The sequence below is a fragment of the Coregonus lavaretus genome (genome assembly GCF_964263955.1).
Source record: "Coregonus lavaretus genome assembly, chromosome: 40".
Classification (NCBI taxonomy): Eukaryota; Metazoa; Chordata; class Actinopteri; order Salmoniformes; family Salmonidae; genus Coregonus; species Coregonus lavaretus.
In genome coordinates, this window is record NC_140027.1 from 5,387,300 (window position 1) to 5,408,682 (window position 21,383).

Below are 21,383 nucleotides of genomic sequence, written 5' to 3' on the forward strand. Positions count from 1 at the left end.
AGAGCATAGGTGAAGAAATTAAATACACTTGCACTGATCTAAGGACTAATCCACTAGATGATGCATCATGGGTGAATAAAACTTTATTTAGAAAATTATTGGAGTTTTTACAGCTACTTAACATTTTTTTACAGTAATGAGAGACATGTTGTTTTTACACTGCGATTTTACGTAATTCATATTATAGTTCAATGTACACTTTTTCTAATTCATGGATCAACTACAGAAGCATATGTTGTGTTTTATTCAAATAAGTTATGTTTTTCTAAAGTAAAATTGTGTAATATGACCCAAGAATTTAATCCGGATGCATTTCAGTAATGAGAATTTGGGGTGAAAATGTACAAAATGCATGCTAAAATTGTAAATGTATTTAAAATAAGAGACTGTGGCATAAACTAGGCATCTTAGTCTTCAGAATGATAGTTGATCGTCGCAGATGCATCATGATGCACTCAATTTGTTACTGCCATGGTTAAAACTGGTTTCATGAATCACCCAAGTGCAACAGGCCTGAAGTTGTTAAGGCCCTACCCCTTGGTGTTTTGGGGAACAGGCACAATGCAGGAGGATTTCCATAGTGTAGGTACAGTAGAGGTAGACAATGACTGCATGAAGATAAAGTGCAGGATCCCGCACAGCTGCTCAGCACAGTCCTTGAGCACCCGGGGTCTGACTCCATCCGGTCCTGCAGCCTTCCTGGTATTGTTCAGTTTTAACTGTTTCCTCACCAACAGTCAGAGTAATAGCAGGACCAGTCCCAGACTTTGCTGCTGTAACCTCTCCATAGACCTCCTGTCTTTCTGTGGAGAAATCACATTTGTCAAAGCGTGCAAAGAACTGGTTGAGCTCATTAGCTGGTGCCTCCACAATTCCCTCAGCTGAATGCCCACCATATCCAGTTATGAGCTACATCCCCTTTCACACCTCCCTGATGTTGCGAGCAAACTGTTGCTCAATCTTGTTCTTTTAGTTCCTCTTACCAGCCCAGATCATTTGTTTTAGTTCCTTCTGTATCCCTTTCACATTGACAATGTCACACCTCAGGAATGCTTGTTTTTTCATAGTGAGTGTGTTCTTAGTGTTTCTTGTAATCAATGGTTTGCTATTTGGGTAGCACTTCACAGCTCTCTGTGGAACAACACTGTCCACACAGAAGTTGATATAGTCAGCAGGACTGTTGAATAGAAGGTCTATATCACCACCAGAGGCATCAATGAATGTATTACACTCGGTACACTCAAAGCATCCCGTCAGCGTTTCACAGCTGTCCTGTGACCATTTCCATACCATGATGGTTTTGGGCTTCTGGCGTTGGTCTGTACTTGGGTAGGAGGTTAATCATATTGTAGTCAGCCTGGCCCAAAGGGGGGAGGGCACTGAATAAGTATGCATCCTTTACATTAGCATACAACAAGTCAATAGTCTTATCATTACGAGTGGGGCATTTAACAAATTACCTGATGTTTGTGAGAACAGATTGCCTGTATACTAAAGATTGTCTGTATACTATCCATGGCACACTTTGAAAAGCGCAATCACATTTGTGAACTCACGGGGAAGTTAGTATGGTCTGCATAAAAACCGACTCCGCCCCCCACCTTTTTACCTTTACTGTGGCAGTCTCTATCCAAGCGCACGAGAGAAACCCCGTCCAAAGTCATTGATTCAACAGTTGTATCCTCTCCAAGCCGAGTTTCTGTGAAACAAAACAAGCTCCCATCACGAAAGTCCCATTGGAATGTAAAGTTCGCGGACAGCTCATCTACCTTGTTGGGCAGTGAGCGCACGTTCCCCATGATAATAGATGGAAGGTAAGGCTTGCATTGTCTGTGTCTGTTCCGCACTCTCACAACTCCTCTGCGGCTCCGTCTCCGCTGCTTTATCTCCAGTTGTAAATCCAGTCAAGAAACGGTGATACGCCAGTGGATATATGTAATGGAGAATTGACACTAACAATCAAAGGGCAAACAATTCACAGAATGAAGTTATGAAACAATGAATGTGCACGAATTTGCGCATTCTGAAAAGATAGACACGTCTCGTGCGTCTAAGCCACACTCCCCTTCTTCTTAACTCCACTCAACAGGACACATTAGCTTCACACATACTGTAGGCCTAAGGAATACTTTCACAAACAGTGTCAGTAGCCATTTATGGAAAAACACTCAAAATTTGAAATTAATGCAATATTAATTCAAATGGTTGACGTTTGTGATGAGATCTGGAAGATCCTGGAAGACGAGAAAATATTCAAAATCAGAATTGTCCTCCCTGTCAGAGGCCTTCAGAGCCCCCCAATAAACTTCCAAGGCCGTAAGGAACCAGCTTCTCATTCAGTTGAGCATGTGCTTGAGCCCCACAAGCCCCTGGAGAAACCCTTTCGCAGCCTCTTTGCCCCATCACTCAGACCACCACTCCCCACCCTCCAACATAGAACTAACAAGATTCCCACAGTGCTACATTAGGTCCTAAGGACTCCATTGAGTTGTCTGATAAGCTAGTGGAAAAACCCTTTCATAGCCTCTTCTCAGGCCCCATCAGCCAGACACCCTCCTCTGACCCTCCAACACAGACCTGACAGGATCCCCCCATAGCCAAGCCTAAACAGGAGGTGCCAGAAAAAACACCAATCAGGAGTAAGGGCCTGCTTTACTCAATACGATATTATACTTGAATTGTCTATTTGCATGGAAATTCAATGCTTATGCAAATTGCCATGTTGACATTTCATGACCACTTTTACACTTAATGCACTCCTTAAATTAATGCAGTGCCAGAGTTCTGAGGACCCTCCTCCGACGCCTGAACCCATGCCGCCAGGAGGGGGAGACGGAGAGCAGTAAGAGCAGCAATTCGGTGCGTTCCTGAATGGATGAATATAGCTCATCGTGTATGCGCTGTCGGTCAATGGACTACACACCTAAAGACTTACACAAACACTTAAGCCTTAATATGAATGTTTCACTCTAGTGTTTCTGGAACCGTGATAATCATCAAAATATGAATTTGCGGGATTTTATCGCTAATTTATCAGAACAGCAATTTATTGCACAATTGTGTAAAATGCTGAAGGAAACCATTGCGCGCACACACAAAACCTGGTTTTCACTATTTAACAGCCATAAAGTCATAACCCCCTGCCTATTTAAATGTAGACCAAAAAACAAATGTTTGTGTTCATGAATTCTTATGATAGCCAATTTCGACATTGTGGCTGTGTTATCTAGCTACGTGGAAACCACAAAACCCTTAAACCCATTTGATAAACAGTGTTACTCATATTGATATCATTACTTAGCAACAGCTAATGTTACTGATGAATAGTCAGCTTAGTCTGTCTCGGTGTGCATTGTTTTGGGATTTTACGTTAGATGAGGCTTACAGCTCATAAAAATGTTGAAATGTTTTTTGACATAATTAATCAACACTACTCATGTTCATTTTAATGTTCATTTGATTAAAGCAGATAGTAACATATTAGAACACTTAGCCAGTAAACGAGTAACAACTTAACCTTTCTCTCTTCCTCCTGCCGACTAGATTTCCTGTTATTCGATGAATCAACAATGGAGTGTTATTACACTCAACTGATTCTTATTCCCATGTGGAAAATTATATACAAAAAAATAGCATGTATTGGTTCTTCTTCCTTATAGTAAGGTATATTATGTTGAGCCTTTTAAGGATTTGGCTGTGATTAGTATTAAACGTTTGTTTTTATGATCTGATCATGAATTATTTGTATAATTAATTTACAGTGCCTCAAAAGTACATTGGAGTGCAATTAACAAATACACAAGATCTTGAATAAACAGTACTTCCCTTGTATACTCTACCCACTTAAAGTTGAAATAAAACAAGTAAAATGTACAACTGAAAGTAAAGTTTTTCATGCATTCAGAAAGTATTCACACCCCTTTACTTTTTCCACGTGTTACAACCTGACTTTAAAAATGATTCCATTGAGATTTTGTGTCACTGATCTACACACACTACCCCATAATGTCAGTGGAAGTTTGTTTGTAGAAAATGTTTAGCAATTTATTTATTTTTTACAATGAATGTCTTTAGTCAATAAGTATTCAACCCCTTTGCTACGGCAAGCCTAAATAATTTAAGGAGTAAAAATGTGCTTAACAAATCACATAAGTTGCATGGACTCATTCTGTGTTCAATAATAATGTTAACATTATTTTTTAATGGCTACCCCATCTCTGTACCACCTAATTGTACTCATTCAGTGCTTATACATTTACAATAAATGCATTGATTTGTACAACAAGAATGATAATTTATTTTAGTTGACTGTGCAAGCAGAACATTTTGGAATCATGATTACCTTTAGCTTATTTCCCTACTAGCTAACACACAGCTTATAAGCAACAAAATGCCCTTTGTTTTCTACAAGAAAATACACTACATGACCAAAAGTATGTGGACACCTGCTTGTCGAACGTCTCATTCGAAAATCATGGGTATTAATATGGAGTTGGTCCTCCCTTTGCTGCTATAACAGCATCCACTCTTCTAGGGAGCCTTAGTGAGGTCGGGCACTGATGTTGGGTGATTAGGCCTGACTCGTAGGTGGCGTTCCAATTCATCGCAAAGGTGTTCGATGGGGTTGAGGTCAGGGCTCTGTGCAGGCCAGTTAAGTTCTTCCACACCAATCTCGACAAACCATTTCTGTATGGACCTCGCTTTGTGCACGTTGGAAGTACAGAATCATCTAGAATGTCATTGTATGCTGCAGCGTTAAGATTTCCCTTCACTTGAATTAAGGGCCCTAGCCCGAACCATAAAAAACAACCCCAGACCATTATTCCTCCTCCACCAAACTTTACAGTTGGCACTATGCATTCGGGCAGGTAGCGTTCTCCTGGCATCCACCAAACCCAGATTCGTCCGTCGGACTGCCACATCGTGAAGCGTTATTCATCACTCCAGAGAACGCGTTTCCACTAATTTAGAGTCCAATGGCGGCAAGCTTTACACCACTCCAGCCGACGCTTGGCATTACGCATTGTGATCTTAGGCTTGTGTGCGGCTGCTCGGCCATGGAAACCCATTTCACAAAGCTCCCAATGAACAGTTCTTGTGCTGACGTTGCTTCCAGAAGCAGTTTGGAAATTTGTAGTGAGTGTTGCAACTGAGGACAGAAGATTTTTACGTGCTTCAGCACTTGGCGGTCCCGTTTTGTGAGCTTGTGTGGCCTACCACTTTGCGGCTGAGCCATTGTTGCTTCTAGTCGTTTCCACTTCACAATAACAGCACTTACAGATGACCGAGGCAGCTCTAGCAGGGCAGAAATTTGAGGAACTGACTTGTTGGAAAGGTGGCATCCTATGACGGTGACACGTTGAAAGTCACTGAGCTCTTCAGTAAGGCCATTCTACTGCCAATGTTTGTCTATGGAGATTGCATGGCTGTGTGCTTGGTTTTATTCACCTGCCAGCAACGGGTGTGGCTGAAATAGCCGAATCCACTAATTTGAAGGTGTCCACATACTTTAGTTTATATAGTGTATATCTTACAGTATAATGTGAAACGCATCCAATAATTAAGCTCTTCGCCAATGTACATATCACTAGCAAGAACATAGTAATTTAAATTAATAACATTACAGCAATCATACAAAAATAACAATGTTTGCCTTGACATAAACATTGAAACAGTATCGTATGTATAATACTGAATCACTTTGGTCACATTTGATCAAACATCAATGTCCATGAAACATCTATTTTTGAAAAAGTATTTCAGAAGTGCCGTGAAAAGAGTTTCTCAACTCCTTTAGCCTGTTTCTGACTCTGACACATCCTGTTTCTCTTTTGGTCCCTCCCCTACCGCCTCACTGCTAGTGGGGAAGCCATTGTTTTCTGTCTGACTGTCGTCAAGGAGAGGTTTTGACTCCACTGCTCCACTCTCAGGCTCTCTCTCAGGCTGTGGCTGCTTCTCTGATATGTTAGCACAGATGTTGTTAGGCTGAGCAGCGTCATCTTGCTCACTCTGTTCCCCTTCATTCTCACCTTCCTGTGCGTTATCAACAAACCTTTTTCTCTTGAAACATCCCATCTGAGAAGAAAGGAAAAACAATGTGAAGAATGTGAATCAAAGGGTTGGTCCTTTACAGTGCAGAAGCAAAGTTTCTGTCGCAGCATTGGTACTCACCATATACATGGCCACTGTGGCGATGATCAGGAGGAAGATTCCTACTCCAACTCCTGTCCCTATTATCAGTTGTCTATGTGGAGGAATGATGATCTCAGCCTGAACATCAATCTGGAGGAATTCATTTTGAGACCATGAGTGACGATGGAACAAGCATTTTAAAAATAATTATTATACAGTAAATCAGTTTAATTCCACCAACGGAATTACCTGTGTTTGGTGGAAGCTCGTAGAGTTATCCTAATGAGCAAAGAAATAAATACAAAATTAATGCTTTTGTGAATCTTTGCTCAATAAATATTTGTATCTTTGTTTAAGAAAGTTTTTTTTACAGGAAACGTACCCCTGGGTCACTCGCTGTCTGGACATATCGTTTTTTGTCAAAGCTGAGTTTGACAAAACTGATGAAATTGACTGTTTCTCTATCTCCAGTGAATTTCTTTGGCAATGACATGCTCTGTAGAGTGAGATATTGTTAGTAGAACTAGATGGTAATTTTACATGAAGTAAAATTGTGTACCTTGCATCAGTTCTTTAAAAGTATTTTGTGGTAGTAGAAGAAGTGTTCTGATTTCAGATTTAAATAGCAGAGAAGTAAGACAAAGCTCTACATTTTTGTCTAACTTGTTGGGAAAGTGGTCAAGACAAAAAGTAGTTGATGTGGTTACTAGAACAGCTGTCTGACTTCAGATTTGAATAGCAGTAGCAAGTAGACCAATATGTCATAACTTCTAAATTGTGGTATAAAATGCTCGGGAGAGTGGTCAAAATTTCATTTGTTTGTAAAAGCTGACAGAAAATGTAGTCGATGCAGTAACAAAGCTACATCGTTTGATCGGTTGAGGATATTTATGTTCTGATTTTAGATACGAAAAGCAGAGAAGTAGACCAAGTTTTTGTCTAAGTTGTTGGGAAAGTAACAGATTTGTCAGTCACCGTTTACTCATTGTCTCATGCTTAGAATGTGTTCACCCAGTGCTATAATTTATGTAAAAAAAACCAAAATTATACCCCTTTTTCGTGATATGCAATTGGAAATTACAGTCTTGTCCCATCGCTGCAACTCCTGTACGGACTTCGGAGAGACGAAGGTCGAAAGCCATGCGTCCGCCGAAGCACGACCCCCCTGCCAAGCTGCACTGCTTATTGACACACTGCTCGCTTAACCCGGAAGCCAGCCGCACCAATGTGTTGGAGGAAACGGCGACCGTGTCAGCGTGCATGCGCCCGGCCTGCCACAGGAGTCGCTAGAGCGCGATGGGACAAGGACATCCCGGCCGGCCAAACCCTCCCCTATCCCGGACGACGCTGGGCCAATTGTGCGCCGCCTCATGGGTCTCCCGGTCGCGGCCGGCTGCGACACAGCCCGGGATCGAACCCGGATCTGTAGTGACGCCTCTAGCACTGCGATGCAGTGCCTTAGACCGCTGCGCCACTCGGGAGGCCCCAGTGCTATAATTTGAAAGTTCTATGGCAGTTAATAAGCCATGCAAGTGACACACTCCTACGTCATACTTCCGTGTTCATGTCCCTGCTCTTTTGCATGGGCTTCAAGTTTATATCATAAAATCAGATGCTTTTTATGACGTTTTTGCGCTGAAGACTATTGTGCTACGATTTTGCCCATTGAAGAGCATTCAAAAAGCCTACAAAAGTTCAAGAACTAGTAGGCTACTTGCCGAGTCTCTTGCATGGCGTATTCAACAGTGGGAAGTTAGCTTAATAAGATGCGGTTATTAAAACATCTGTATCTCTTGATTTGTATAATAGAATGTTGGAATTCATGGGAGTCTGTAACAATGGAACCTTTAGAATGTTGAAGAAATCCCATGGAAGTGGATGGAGGACAAAAAACTCAAGAGTTTAAAAAGTATAACATACAGTGCCTTGCAAAAGTATTCATCTCCCTTGGCGTTTTTTTCCAATTTTGTTGCATTACAACCTGTAATTTAAATGGATTTTTATTTGGATTTCATGTAATGGACATACACAAAATAGTCCAAATTGGTGAAGTGAAATGAAAAAAATAAATAACAGAAAAGTGGTGCATGCATATGTATTCACCCCTTTTGCTATGAAGCTCCTAAATAAGATCAGGTGCAACCAATTACCTTCAGAAGTCACATAATTAGTTAAATAAAGTCCACTTTTGTGCAATCTAAGTGTCACATGATCTGTCACATGATCTCAGTATATATACACCTGTTCTGATTGGCCCCAGAGTCTGCAACACCACTAAGCAAGGGGCACCACCAAGCAAACGGCACCATGAAGACCAAGGAGATCTCCAAACAGGTCAGGGACAAAGTTGTGGAGAAGTACAGATCAGGGTTGGGTTATAAAAAAATATCAGAAACTTTGAACATCCGACGGAGCACCATTAAATCCATTATTAAAAAATGGAAAGAATATGGCACCACAACAAACCTGCCAAGAGAGGGCCGCCCACCAAAACTCACGGACCAGGCAAGGAGGGCATTAATCAGAGAGGCAACAAAGAGACCAAAGATAACCCTGAAGAAGCTGCAAAGCTCCACAGCGGAGATTGGAGTATCTGTCCATAGGACCACTTTAAGCCGTACACTCCACAGAGCTGGGCTTTATGGAAGAGTGGCCAGAAAAAAATGTGGTGTTCGCCAAAAGGCATGTGGGAGATTCCCCAAACATACGGAAGAAGGTACTCTGGTCAGATGAGACTATAAATTAGCTTTTTGGCCATCAAGAAAAACGCTATGTCTGGCGCAAACCCAACACCTCTCATCACCCCGAGAACACCATCCCTAGGTGAAGCATGGTGGTGGCAGCGTCATGCTGTGGGGATGTTTTTCATCGGCAGGGACTTGGAAACTAGTCAGAATTGAAGGAATGATGGATGGCGCTAAATACAGGGAAATTCTTGAGGGAAACCTGTTTCAGTCTTCCAGAGATTTGAGACTGGGACGGAGGTTCACCTTCCAGCAAGACAGTGACCCTAAGCATACTGCTAAAGCAACACTTGTGTGGTTTAAGGGGAAACATTTAAATGTCTTGGAATGGCCTAGTCAAAGCCCAGACCTCAATCCAATTGAGAATCTGTGGTATGACTTAAAGATAGCTGTACTCCAGCAGAACCCATCCAACTTGAAGGAGCTGGAGCAGTTTTGCCTTGAAGAATGGGCAAAAACCCCAGTGGCTAGATGTGCCAAGCTTATAGAGACATACCCCAAGAGACTTGCAGCTGTAATTGCTGCAAAAGGTGGCTCTACAAAGCATTGACTTTGGGGGGGTGAAAAGTTATGCACCCTCAAGTTTTCAGTTTTTTTGTCTTAGTTCTTGTTTGTTTCACAGTAAAAAATATTTTGCATCTTCAAAGTGGTAGGCATGTTGTGTAAATCAAATGACACAAACCCCCCAAAAACCAATTTTAATTCCAGGTTGTAAGGCAACAAAATAGGAAAAATGCCAAGGGGTGTGAATACTTTCGCAAGCCACTGTATATCAATAAGTTGTGTGCAAGCACACTGGTCCTGACGACTCTTTACGTTTTAAAGTTTGAATGGCGTTTCTAGCTTAAATGGTGTATCATACTAAAGAATAATAAGAAGTATGACAAAGATTTAAAGTGGGATGTTTGCTGTCCCAAAGTCTCATGAATTATTAGCATGTTGTTACTCTGTACCATCATTTGTTAAAGTTGTCTTAATACAGACCCTTGCATGTTGATCGAGGTCCTTGAAGGAAACATTTCCAGACAGCACAAATGTAATTATCGAAAACTTCTCCAAAAGGAAACTTTCACACTCGATGGACTTGCAGTATTTTTCTGGAGAGCAGTACTGTAAACACAGCCAGAAGCAAAATGTGTGTTTCAGTAACATGATTACTATACTGAGTTGTAACCTGATTGGATAGGTTACCAACAATGTCAAGAGTGAGTGGCATATTTTAATACTCACCTCTGTTGTTGAATTCATAACCTTTCCACATTGAGTATGGTTCTTCAAAGAAAAGAAAGGAAACTTGTAATAGGATATTTCTTACTGAAAGAAATTGTGGGAGTAATATGTAAGCATTTTTGTACGAAATGTGAACAGTTTACCTGTGAGACAGATATTTGGTAGTCCTTCATTTCAAATTTGTGCTCAAGCTTAGTTGGGAATGTGAAGGTGACTGTGATGGGTACAGACTTAGAGTCCAAGTTCTGCACCTGTAAACAGTGACACATTCAATCAACCAACCTAACAATAACATTTATATTGAGATTTTATACAAAGGCATTTGTCACAGAGCGTGTAACAAAACATAGACCTAAACCCCCAAAAGAGAAAGCCTAGGGCGACAGAGACAGTGGAGGCTGCTGAGGGGAGGATGTCTCTCATAATAATGTCTGTAACGGAGCAAATGGAATGGCATCAAACACATGGAAACCAAGTGTTTGATGTATTTGATAGCATTCCACTGATTCCGCTTCAGCCATTACCACGAGCCCATCCTCCCCAATTAAGGTGCCACCAACCTCCTGTGGACAGATAATACGTTTATATGCACACTAATAATTCAATATTAAACTGATTATGGAAATTAGTCATGTAAACACCTTTCTCTGATTATCTTAATCGGCGTAAGGTCATGAGCGAAGTAAGCACCTCGATTTTATTTGCAATCTTTTGAAATTATTGGAACATGTAAACGCATTTAAAGGGATACTGTGAGAGAGCAATGCTACCGTACCTGTAGACTTCCATTCATTGCGCTAGCTAACGCTAGTTAGCATTGGCTCGCAAAACAACCACTAACTTCCTTCGTACTGCACGCAGAGACATAAAAATGATTTACACAAGTTCATCCGACTCTGGGGAAGTAGAACAGTATCCCTTTAATGGTGTATCTGTATCCTGCAGTGTGTCTGATCTGCGCATTTGTTATCATGAGCAACGTGAGCCTCCCTCTTTGGCGCGAGTGACGCGAGTCCAGAAAATACTAAAGTATGCATCTTAGTATTACTTTTCACATACAAACTTTATACACTGAGTACAAAACATTAAGGACACCTGCTCTTTCCATGACATAGACTGACCAGGTGAATCCAGGTGAAAGCTATGATCCAGGTGAAAGTAAGATTGAATCGTACTACACTGGCTCTGACGCTCGTCGGATGTGGCAGGGCTTGAAAACTATTACAGACTACAAAGGGAAGCACAGCCGCGAGCTGCCCAGTGACACAAGCCTACCAGACGAGCTAAACCACTTCTATGCTCGCTTCGAGGCAAGCAACACTGAAGCATGCATGAGAGCACCAGCTGTTCCGGATGACTATGTGATCACGCTCTCCGTAGCTGATGTGAGTAAGACTTTTAAGCAGGTCAACATTCACAAGGCCGCAGGGCCAGACGGATTACCAGGACGTGTACTCCGAGCATGTGCTGACCAACTGGCAATTGTCTTCACTGACATTTTCAACATGTCCCTGACTGAGTCTGTAATACCAACATGTTTCAAGCAGACCACCATAGTCCCTGTGCCCAAGGACTCTAAGATAACCTGCCTAAATGACTACCGACCCGTAGCACTGACGTCTGTAGCCATGAAGTGCTTTGAAAGGCTGGTCATGGCTCACATCAACAGCATTATCCCAGAAACCCTAGACCCACTCCAATTTGCATACCGCCCCAACAGATCCACAGATGATGCAATCTCTATTGCACTCCACACTGCCCTTTCCCACCTGGACAAGAGGAACACCTACGTGAGAATGCTATTCATTGACTACAGCTCAGCATTCAACACCATAGTGCCCTCTAAGCTCATCACTAAGCTAAGGATCCTGGGACTAAACACCTCCCTCTGCAACTGGATCCTGGACTTCCTGACGGGCCGCCCCCAGGTGGTAAGGGTAGGTAACAACACATCTGCCACACTGATCCTCAACACGGGGGCCCCTCAGGGGTGCGTGCTCAGTCCCCTCCTGTACTCTCTGTTCACCCATGACTGCATGGCCAGGCACGACTCCAACACCATCATTAAGTTTGCCGACGACACAACAGTGGTAGGCCTGATCACCGACAACGATGAGACAGCCTATAGGGAGGAGGTCAGAGACCTGGCCGTGTGGTGCCAGGACAACAACCTCTCCCTCAACGTGACCAAGACAAAGGAGATGATTGTGGACTACAGGAAAAAAAAGAGGACTGAGCACGCCCCCATTCTCATCGACGGGGCTGTAGTGGAACAGGTTGAGAGCTTCAAGTTCCTTGGTGTCCACATCACCAACGAACTATCATGGTCCAAACACACCAAGACAGTCGTGAAGAGGGCACGACAAAGCCTATTCCCCCTCAGGAGACTGAAAAGATTTGGCATGGGTCCTCAGATCCTCAAAATATTATACAGCTGCACCATCGAGAGCATCCTGACTGGTTGCATCACCGCCTGGTATGGCAACTGCTTGGCCTCCGACCGCAAGGCACTACAGAGGGTAGTGCGTACGGCCCAGTACATCACTGGGGCCAAGCTTCCTGCCATCCAGGACCTCTATACCAGGCGGTGTCAGAGGAAGGCCCTCAAAATTGTCAAAGACTCCAGCCACCCTAGTCATAGACTGTTCTCTCTGCTACCGCACGGCAAGCGGTACCGGAGTGCCAAGTCTAGGTCCAAAAGACTTCTCAACAGCTTCTACCCCCAAGCCATAAGACTCCTGAACAGCTAATCATGGCTACCCGGACTATTTGCACTGCCCCCCCACCCCATCCTTTTTACGCTGCTGCTACTCTGTTAATTATTTATGCATAGTCACTTTAACTCTACCCACATGTACATATTACCTCAACTACCTCAACTAGCCGGTGCCCCCGCACATTGACTCTGCACCGGTACCCCCCTGTATATATAGCCTCCCTACTGTTACTTTATTTTACTTCTGCTCTTTTTTTTCTCAACACTTTTTTTGTTGTTGTTTTATTTTTACTTTTTTTGTTAAAAATAAATGCACTGTTGGTTAAGGGCTGTAAGTAAGCATTTCACTGTAATGTCTGCACCTGTTGTATTCGGCGCATGTGACCAATACAATTTGATTTGATTTGATCCCTTATTGATGTTACTTGTTAAATCCACTTCAATCAGTGTAGATGAAGGGGAGGAGACAGGTTAAAGTAGGATTTTTAAGCCTTGAGACAATTGAGACATGGCTTGTGTGTGTGCCATTCAGAGGGTGAATGGGCAAGACAAAAGTTTATAGTGCTTTGAATGGGGTATGGTATTAGGTGTCAGGTGCACCGGTTTGTGTGAAAAACTGCAACGCTGCTGGGTTTTCACGCACCACAGGTTCCTGTGTGTATCAAGAATGGTCCACCACCCAAAGGACATCCAGCTAACTTGACACAACTGTGGGAAGCATTGGAGTCAACATGGGCCAGCATCCCTGTGGAACACTTTCGACACCTTGTAGAGTCCATGCTCCGACGAATTGAGGCTTGTTCTGAGGGCAAAAGGGGGTACATGCAACTCATTATTAGGAAGGTGTCTTTAATGTTTTGTACACTCAGAATCAAATGGGCTTCCCAAAAATGATATGATCGCTGTGATAGAACGTTTATTTTGATTGGCGATTTTCTGAATTTTTCAAAGTCCCATCAGGTAGCCTGATTATCAGCTGTCCATGTAAAACAGATTGTAAGGGAAATTGTTATTTTTGCAATGCATTTAAACGTTTTAATCAAGCTATTATATTAATAAGAGTATTCACAATAATCTTATTATTGAATGCATGTAAATGGCTTGAGTAACAATAAAAGTATGTTTTGTTTTTAGAGTATAAAGACAACACATTTCCCTCACATAGTGTGAATCACAATTTCAAGATCAGTCACAGCATTAGCAGTCGATTGTTTGTTTACCTCATACACATTCACCAGTTTCTTGGGTGATGTATCCTCCAGAGTAAAGTTAATGTAAGTAGTGGAGTCTTGTGGAAGGCTTCAACAAAAAAAAATATATAAGTCACCTTGATTTTATTCAATTAACTAGATGGAGTCATTCTCAAACAAAATGTCAAGTATAGGCTTATAAAAACTTACGCTTTTGCAACCAGGTCAACTGCAAATTGAACAGGGATGGTCCTGGTAAGGGAGCTATTGGTTGAGTTTCCATTGTCACTGTAAATAAAGCAAAGGCAAATGCATGTTTTGTGTTCATAAATGGAATGCTATGAAGTCCTTCATCTAACTGAGTAGAAGGTATTGAGGTTGTATTAAACTAGTTCTTAGTTTTAAGCAATGCCCTGGACTGATTATAATTTCTCGTCTAGCTACTTCTCTAACATGTTCACATTGAAAGCAGATTTCTACCTCAGGCCGATGACGGTAATCTCCATTGTGTCTTTCCAGTCGTATGTATTCAAAATATGGAATTTACTGGTGAACACTGCCTAAAAAGGAAGATGGCATAGTTGAGAAGAAAAAATAAAGATTATTTGAAATTAGATCATAAAAACTGTGGAAGTGGAAAGAAATAAGTACAAGGAATGGCTTCAGAAAGTATTCAGACCTCTTGACTTATTTCACATTTTGTTACAGCCTGAATTCAAAATTGATTAAATTGTATTCCTCACAAGGCATATATCACTCAAAGATCAAAGCTGTTTTAATGACATTGAGTTACTGCTTTGTCACTGCTTTTAGCTCTGAGTCTTTATCATCTAATGACAACATTTTAAAAGCTTTACCGGTGTATTCACAGTAGAGCATTATTTACTGGTATATCTAAGTAATCACTCACTGTAGTTTTACTACGGTAGACAGGGAGGCTGACACTGCATATTGTTCTGTCCATTTCACCTTCCAGACCACCACAGCTGAACACAGTTCTCCTTGTAGACTATGGAATACAGACAATATGTAAATAATTCCCGTTTGTACATTTCAGTCACTGACATCGTCTAAAATAAACAAACAAGCATGTTAACAGTTTAAGGAATTAATAAATTCAACACTTAATATGTTGCTACATTTGATGAATAATTAGCACATGTAGTGTACATTTAAATATTTGACGGCAAACTGATGATTAAATCAATGTTCTTCTATCCTGCTTCTGCAGACCCACAAGATGTGCAAGGCAAGCTTTTGTTCCAGCCCAGCACGAACACCCCTGATTAAACTAATCATCAAACCCTTGATTGGCTGAACATGTTTTAGGTCTGCAGGATTGAATAACACTGGTTTAGATGAGAGCAAGAAGAAAACATCAGAATGAATTACACAATAGATGGAGGGGTGTCGGTTTTACCTTCAGAAGATGCATCATGGAGAATGAGAGGCCAGGAGGGTAGAGGAGGGTTAGACTAGTGTTGAAGGAGTCATCCCCATGATTGGACAATCTTATAGTCACGTTGAAGTAACTCTGGTCCACCACTAATAAAGTTGAGGTGCTGATAAGAGACAAGACCTTACAGTCAGAAAACATGCTTTTTTTTATCCGTCAATAATTATTATACCTACAAACAAGTTACTTTATGTTGCCTCCGTTTATCAGATACTTACATAAACTTGAAGTCCACCTCAAGCTCTGCCACACAGGTTTCATTTTCTTTGCAGTTCTTTTCAAAGGGCACCTATGATGAATTCAAGACAACTGTGAATGTGTTTAGATTACTTGTTTTCACAGGTCTTTGGCTAAACTACAGTACTCAGTCCACAGTCATTGCTAGTACTGTTGATCATTGTAAGTGAACAGGTTTTAGTCAGACACAGAATGTTCCCTCGTACCTCGACCACAGCCCGTGTGGGACTGTCAGTATTCAGAATGGCAGTAGGACCCTCTTGTTGGCTTTCAGATTGAGAAAAATTAAGTTGGATGATAATGGGCGATAATGTGTCGATCACGCATTGCTGGAAGAAAAGACAATGTGGCATTCATTTCCCTATCCATAGTCATGCAAAACCCAAATTATTCTCATCACTGAATAAGATCGACACACACTAACAATTCAATAATAATTAAACAACCTAACAACTTGTTAATCATTAAATCCCCTCCCTAGGAGATACATGACAGTTGTTGTATTGTTGCATAGCTACAGTTTCTTATTGATCATACTGTCATGTAGACTGAGTGGTTGAAGCAGGTCCGCTCCTTTCTCAGCTCCACAGTAGAGCGAAGTCTTCTGGCCCCTTTGTTCGTGTCACTGTAAAAGGCTCGGCTCCTCTGTCTCACTGGATCCACATCCAGCGAGTAAGAGATGTTCATCCCTGCACTCAGCACTCCTAGAAAAGTACACAATACATCTTAAATGGCCTCCTTATCAGGGAGAGAAGTTCTGAACCTTATAGTTGCCTGCTGATGGACAGCATTGAAGTAGAAAGCAGAGATGGAGTCAAGACCTTAACTCTTGAGACCCAGATCCAGACCAAGGTCCAAACTTTCGATTCACTAGGACTTCATCTGGGTCTTCACCACAGGTTGGTGGCACCTTCATTGGGGAGGACGGGCATGTGGTAATGGCTGGAGCGGACAGGTGGAATGGTATCAAACACATGGTTTCTATGTGTTTGATGCCATTCAATTTGATCCGTTCCAGACATTATTATGAGCCATCCTCCCCTCAGCAGCCTCCATTGGTCTTCAGACAGGGAAGAGACCAAGACCCACTTATGGTGGTCAGTGATTTAGCTATACACTGAGGCTCCGACCTAGACCACCAAGGCCACAATTATGTGGTCTTAGATCAAGACTCCATTTCTCAATTTCTTTCCATTTACAATTTGTAAGTCGCTCTGGATAAGAGCGTCTGCTAAATGACGAAAATGTAAATGTAATTTCTGTTGGAAAGCAAAAAGCCATCAGTGTTGCAAAAGTTCTGAGATATCTTACCAGCTTTACTCTTTGTTGCCTCTGCCATGTTAAAGCAGGCTGTTAAAGTGACCATGGGGGAAATGGTCTCCTTTGCAAGACAGTCAAAGTTATCAGTGCTGATCTCAGAGGGATGGAAATGGAGATGAGTGGACACGCTGAGGACCGGTCTCGACCTGTGAGCGATTGAGATAAAGATTGGGATGTTAGCCTACATTGTATGATGTTGGGTAGCTCCGCCCACACCTCATTGAGCGCAGCCCCCATTCAGGGTGGATCGCACACTAGTGGGATATTTTTACTGGTTAAACAATTATGCGTTTAAACCAGCTGTCTTTTCTTATCCTTTTTATGGACTCATACCTCAAGACGACAACTGCGCCACGCGCTCCTACTACGATGTCAGTCAGTCCATCCTCACCTAGGTCCATCTTCCCATCAATCGTCTGGCCAAAGAACTGGAGCTTAGATCTTATCATTGCAGCTGAGATGCGCTGCAGTAAGAAGACATACACATTTAACAAAAAGGCATTGATATTGATATCCCAGGAGGGATGTCTGTTTTCTTTGAGCATGAAGAGCCTCTTTGAATGATATCCATCATCGTCTGCCTCACCTGGCTGAATTCATTGCGGATCCCCCTTAGCTTTTCACCCAGGTAGATGTACACGGCCCCCCTGCTATCGTCCTCAAGTGGAGCGCCCACAGCTACATCCTTCAGGCCATCTCCATTCAGGTCTGTGAGAGAGGAGATGGAGGAGCCGAATCTACCCTGAGACGGCACTGACACATTCATCTCCATCCTCAGTTCCAGCTAAGAAAGGAAGGGTGAGGAGAGATCACATGAAGATCAATCCGAATTATACTGTATTTTGTGCAGTATTATTGAAGATGATGGATATTCATATCCAAATGAATCCATTTCGGCTTCCAGATCACTTTGTCCCTGATGAACATATTCAACCACAAATTGCAGCATTTGAATCTGTTGTTCAGAGATTCCCAGTTAAGCCCACCTTATCAGTCAGTGTGTAAACGTAGATCCTGCCCTCTCTCGGAGGTTGGTGAAACATTGGTGCACCCACCAGGAGGAAGTCTGTGTTGCCGTCTGAGTCTATGTCCACAGAACACAGCTCTGCCCCAAAGTAGGAGCCCATCTGAGAACATCAAAACTTACATTCATACAAAAATAGTTTTGAAATGTTTTAAGACGCCATATGGTTTTGAATGGAACTAATAAGTAAATATAAAAAGTGATATAATGTAACTGTGTTCCTCTTTATTATGGGAGTAGTGATTCAACCTTTGAAGTAACCCCAAAAGCTGGTTTCATGGTGTCCCTCTTGTATAACTTGATTGATATACCACACTGCTTAAAGAAATAGCTAATGTTACCAACCTGTTCTCCAGACAGTCTTTGTGCCACAGTCCAGTTGTTGTTAACCTTGTTAAAAAGTAGGATCTCTCCCATGTGTTCAGATCTTGGTGCTCCGGTAAAATATAGAAGGTTCTCTTTCTTCTTCCCAACAGCTACAGAGTATCCTATAAGAACAATAAAGCAATGTAGGTCCATTGTAACTACACTCCCTTCACTGAAACATCTGAACTAATGGAGCCTTGAAAATAGTGTTTGTTCAAATTCACTTTTGAGCAATATATTTATTTTAGCTTAATGTTCCATTACCCATATATGAGTCTTTGTCCAAGGTGGGGTCCTGAATTTCCTTTTCCTCTGATCTCAGACCCTCAGTCTCAAAGAGGGATCCACGCCAGTTGTTTGATCCCACTGAGCCCAAAACCAAGGTGTCCTGTAGAGGAAATAAAACATTAATAAGCATTAATCAACTAAACTCAGCAACAACAAAAAAAACGTCATTTTTTCAGGACCCTGTCTTTCAAAGATAATTCGTAAAAATCCAAATAACTTCACAGCTCTTCATTGTAAAGGGTTTAAACACTGTTTCCCATGCTTGTTCAATGAACCATAAACAATTAATGAACATGCACCTGTAGAACGGTCGTTAAGACACTAACAGCTTACAGACGGTAGTCAATTAAGGTCACAGTTATGAAAACTTAGGACACTAAAGAGGCCTTTCTACTAACTCTGAAAAACACCAAAAGAAAGATGCCCAGGGTCCCTGCTCATCTGCGTGAACGTGCCTTAGGCATGCTGCAAGGAGGCATGAGGACTGCAGATCTGGCCAGGGCAATAAATTGCAATGTCCGTACTGTGAGACACCTAAGACAGTGCTACAGGGAGACAGAACAGACAGCTGATCATCCTCGCAGTGGCAGACCACGTGTAACAACACCTGCACAGGATCGGTACATCCGAACATCACAACTGCAGAACAGGTACAGGATGGCAACAACAACTGCCCGAGTTACACCAGGAACGCACAATCCCTCCATCAGTGCTCAGACTGTCCGCAATAGGCTGAGAGAGGCTGGACTGAGAGCTTGTAGGCCTGTTGTAAGGCAGGTCCTCACCAGACATCACCGGCAACAACGTTGCCTATGGGCACAAACCCACCGTCACTGGACCAGACAGGACTGGCAAAAAGTGCTCTTCACTGACGAGTCGCGGTTTTGTCTCACCAGGGGTGATGGTCGGATCACGAAGGAATGAGCGTTACACCGAGGCCTGTACACTGGAGCGGGATCGATTTGGAGGTGGAGGGGCCGTCATGGTCTGGGGCGGTGTGTCACAGCATCATCGGACTGAGCTTGTTGTCATTGCAGGCGATCTCAATGCTGTGTGTTGCAGGGAAGACATCCTCCTCATGTGGTACCCTTCCTGCAGGCTCATCCTGACATGACCCTCCAGCATGACAACGCCACCAGCCATACTGCTCGTTCTGTGCATGATTTCCTGCAAGACAGGAATGTTGGTGTTCTGCCAAGGCCAGCGAAGAGGCCGGATCTCAATCCCATTGAGCACGTCTGGGACCTGTTGGATCGGCGGGTGAGGGCTAGGGCCATTCCCCCCAGAAATGTCAGTGAACTTGCAGGTGCCTTGGTGGAAGAGTGGGGTAACATCTCACAGCAAGAACAGACAAATCTGGTGCAGTCCATGAGGAGGAGATGCACTGCAGTACTTAATGCAGCTGGTGGCCACACCAGATACTGACTGTTACTTTAGATTTTGACCCCCCTTTTGTTCAGGCACACATTATTCCATTTCTGTTAGTCACATGTCTGTGGAACTTGTTCATTTTATGTCTCAGTTGTTGAATCTTGTTATGGTCATACAAATATTTACACATGTTTAGTTTGCTGAAAATAAACGCAGTTGACAGTGAGAGGACGTTTCTTTTTTTGCTGAGTTTATATATTGCGTCCATAAACTAATTGCAATGGTGGTCAGTACATTTATAAAAAAATATTAAGATGATGATAAAACATAGTGGACATACTATCGTGATATCTCACCTTTTTACTGTAGACAGCACTGAACCCACTCTGAGACATCTCTTTAGTCAAGTTTCCAGCCAGAGCAGTCTTGGAACCTAGAACATACGGACACTGATATTAATAGCGATACATTGATACTTCTACTGTGGAATGTTTTGAGTAAGGTGTTATCACCAGAAATAAATACCAGTACATTTCAGGAGATGACCAGTATTGCCACTTCAGGAATCTTACGGAAGTATTTTTTTATGAATAACAACTCTCACTTGACAGGGACTTTACTGAAAAATAAATAAGTAGTACTAAGAGATTTCAACTGAATCTGAAGTTGTACCTTCAATGTTGAAGATCTTTTTTTGAAAGTTGTCTAGGATTCCTTTTAGTCCGTTGTAGTCCTGGATGAGGAAAGTGTTGTTCTCTTTTGGCTCTGATGCCAGGGACTTGAGTTTCTTCAAATCGACATTCTTGACCTGCCAAGAAATATATCACTTGAGGGCAGGAATTATAAGTCTAATTTCCTTTTCAATATGAATGATATTTAAAAATCCATATCATAACTGGGAAGTTGGACTGGACCCTTGAGACTAGTAATAATAATAATAACTATTTTTGTATAGGGCTTTTCAATACAAGTAACCAAGTGCTTCACATCATAAAATAAAAGTACTAGCAAAGTAACAAAGACTGGAGGAAGGAGAATGAAAAAAGAAAGCTAATTAAAATCATACATTAAAAGCATCTTTATAAAAGTGTTTTCAGCAGGGATTTAATTCTCTGTTGACTCACCCGTGTGTCAATGTATGTAATATCAAAATCCGTCAATTTAAACTAGAGATCAGTTTTTTTGCATCGCACTATCGACCGCATACGCCTATGTTGGCATTCCGCATCTGCGGTGGAACGTGGCCGAGCTACAATGATGTTTGTCAGACCATGAGACATCCCGAAAATCGGTCTTCTCACGAAAACGT

The 21,383-nt window shown here is 42.1% G+C and overlaps 1 pseudogene across 1 annotated transcript in view; it reads right to left on the bottom strand.

The window, feature by feature from the left end:
• The window catches only part of LOC311113510 (integrin alpha-L-like), a 29,886-nt pseudogene continuing 8,503 nt past the window's right edge, over positions 1-21,383 (bottom strand). The window contains exons 9-31 of the transcript XR_014615941.1: positions 20,747-20,882; positions 20,431-20,507; positions 18,680-18,803; positions 18,395-18,537; positions 18,012-18,152; positions 17,612-17,809; positions 17,359-17,489; positions 17,017-17,171; positions 16,243-16,409; positions 15,912-16,034; positions 15,687-15,757; positions 15,433-15,574; positions 14,923-15,021; positions 14,493-14,572; positions 14,223-14,300; positions 14,043-14,121; positions 10,250-10,357; positions 10,107-10,148; positions 9,861-9,986; positions 6,515-6,628; positions 6,382-6,411; positions 6,172-6,282; positions 1-6,075 (exon numbers count right to left, since the gene is read on the bottom strand). The product of XR_014615941.1 is annotated as an integrin alpha-L-like (transcript). The remainder of the gene's footprint in view (positions 6,076-6,171; positions 6,283-6,381; positions 6,412-6,514; positions 6,629-9,860; positions 9,987-10,106; positions 10,149-10,249; positions 10,358-14,042; positions 14,122-14,222; positions 14,301-14,492; positions 14,573-14,922; positions 15,022-15,432; positions 15,575-15,686; positions 15,758-15,911; positions 16,035-16,242; positions 16,410-17,016; positions 17,172-17,358; positions 17,490-17,611; positions 17,810-18,011; positions 18,153-18,394; positions 18,538-18,679; positions 18,804-20,430; positions 20,508-20,746; positions 20,883-21,383) is intronic.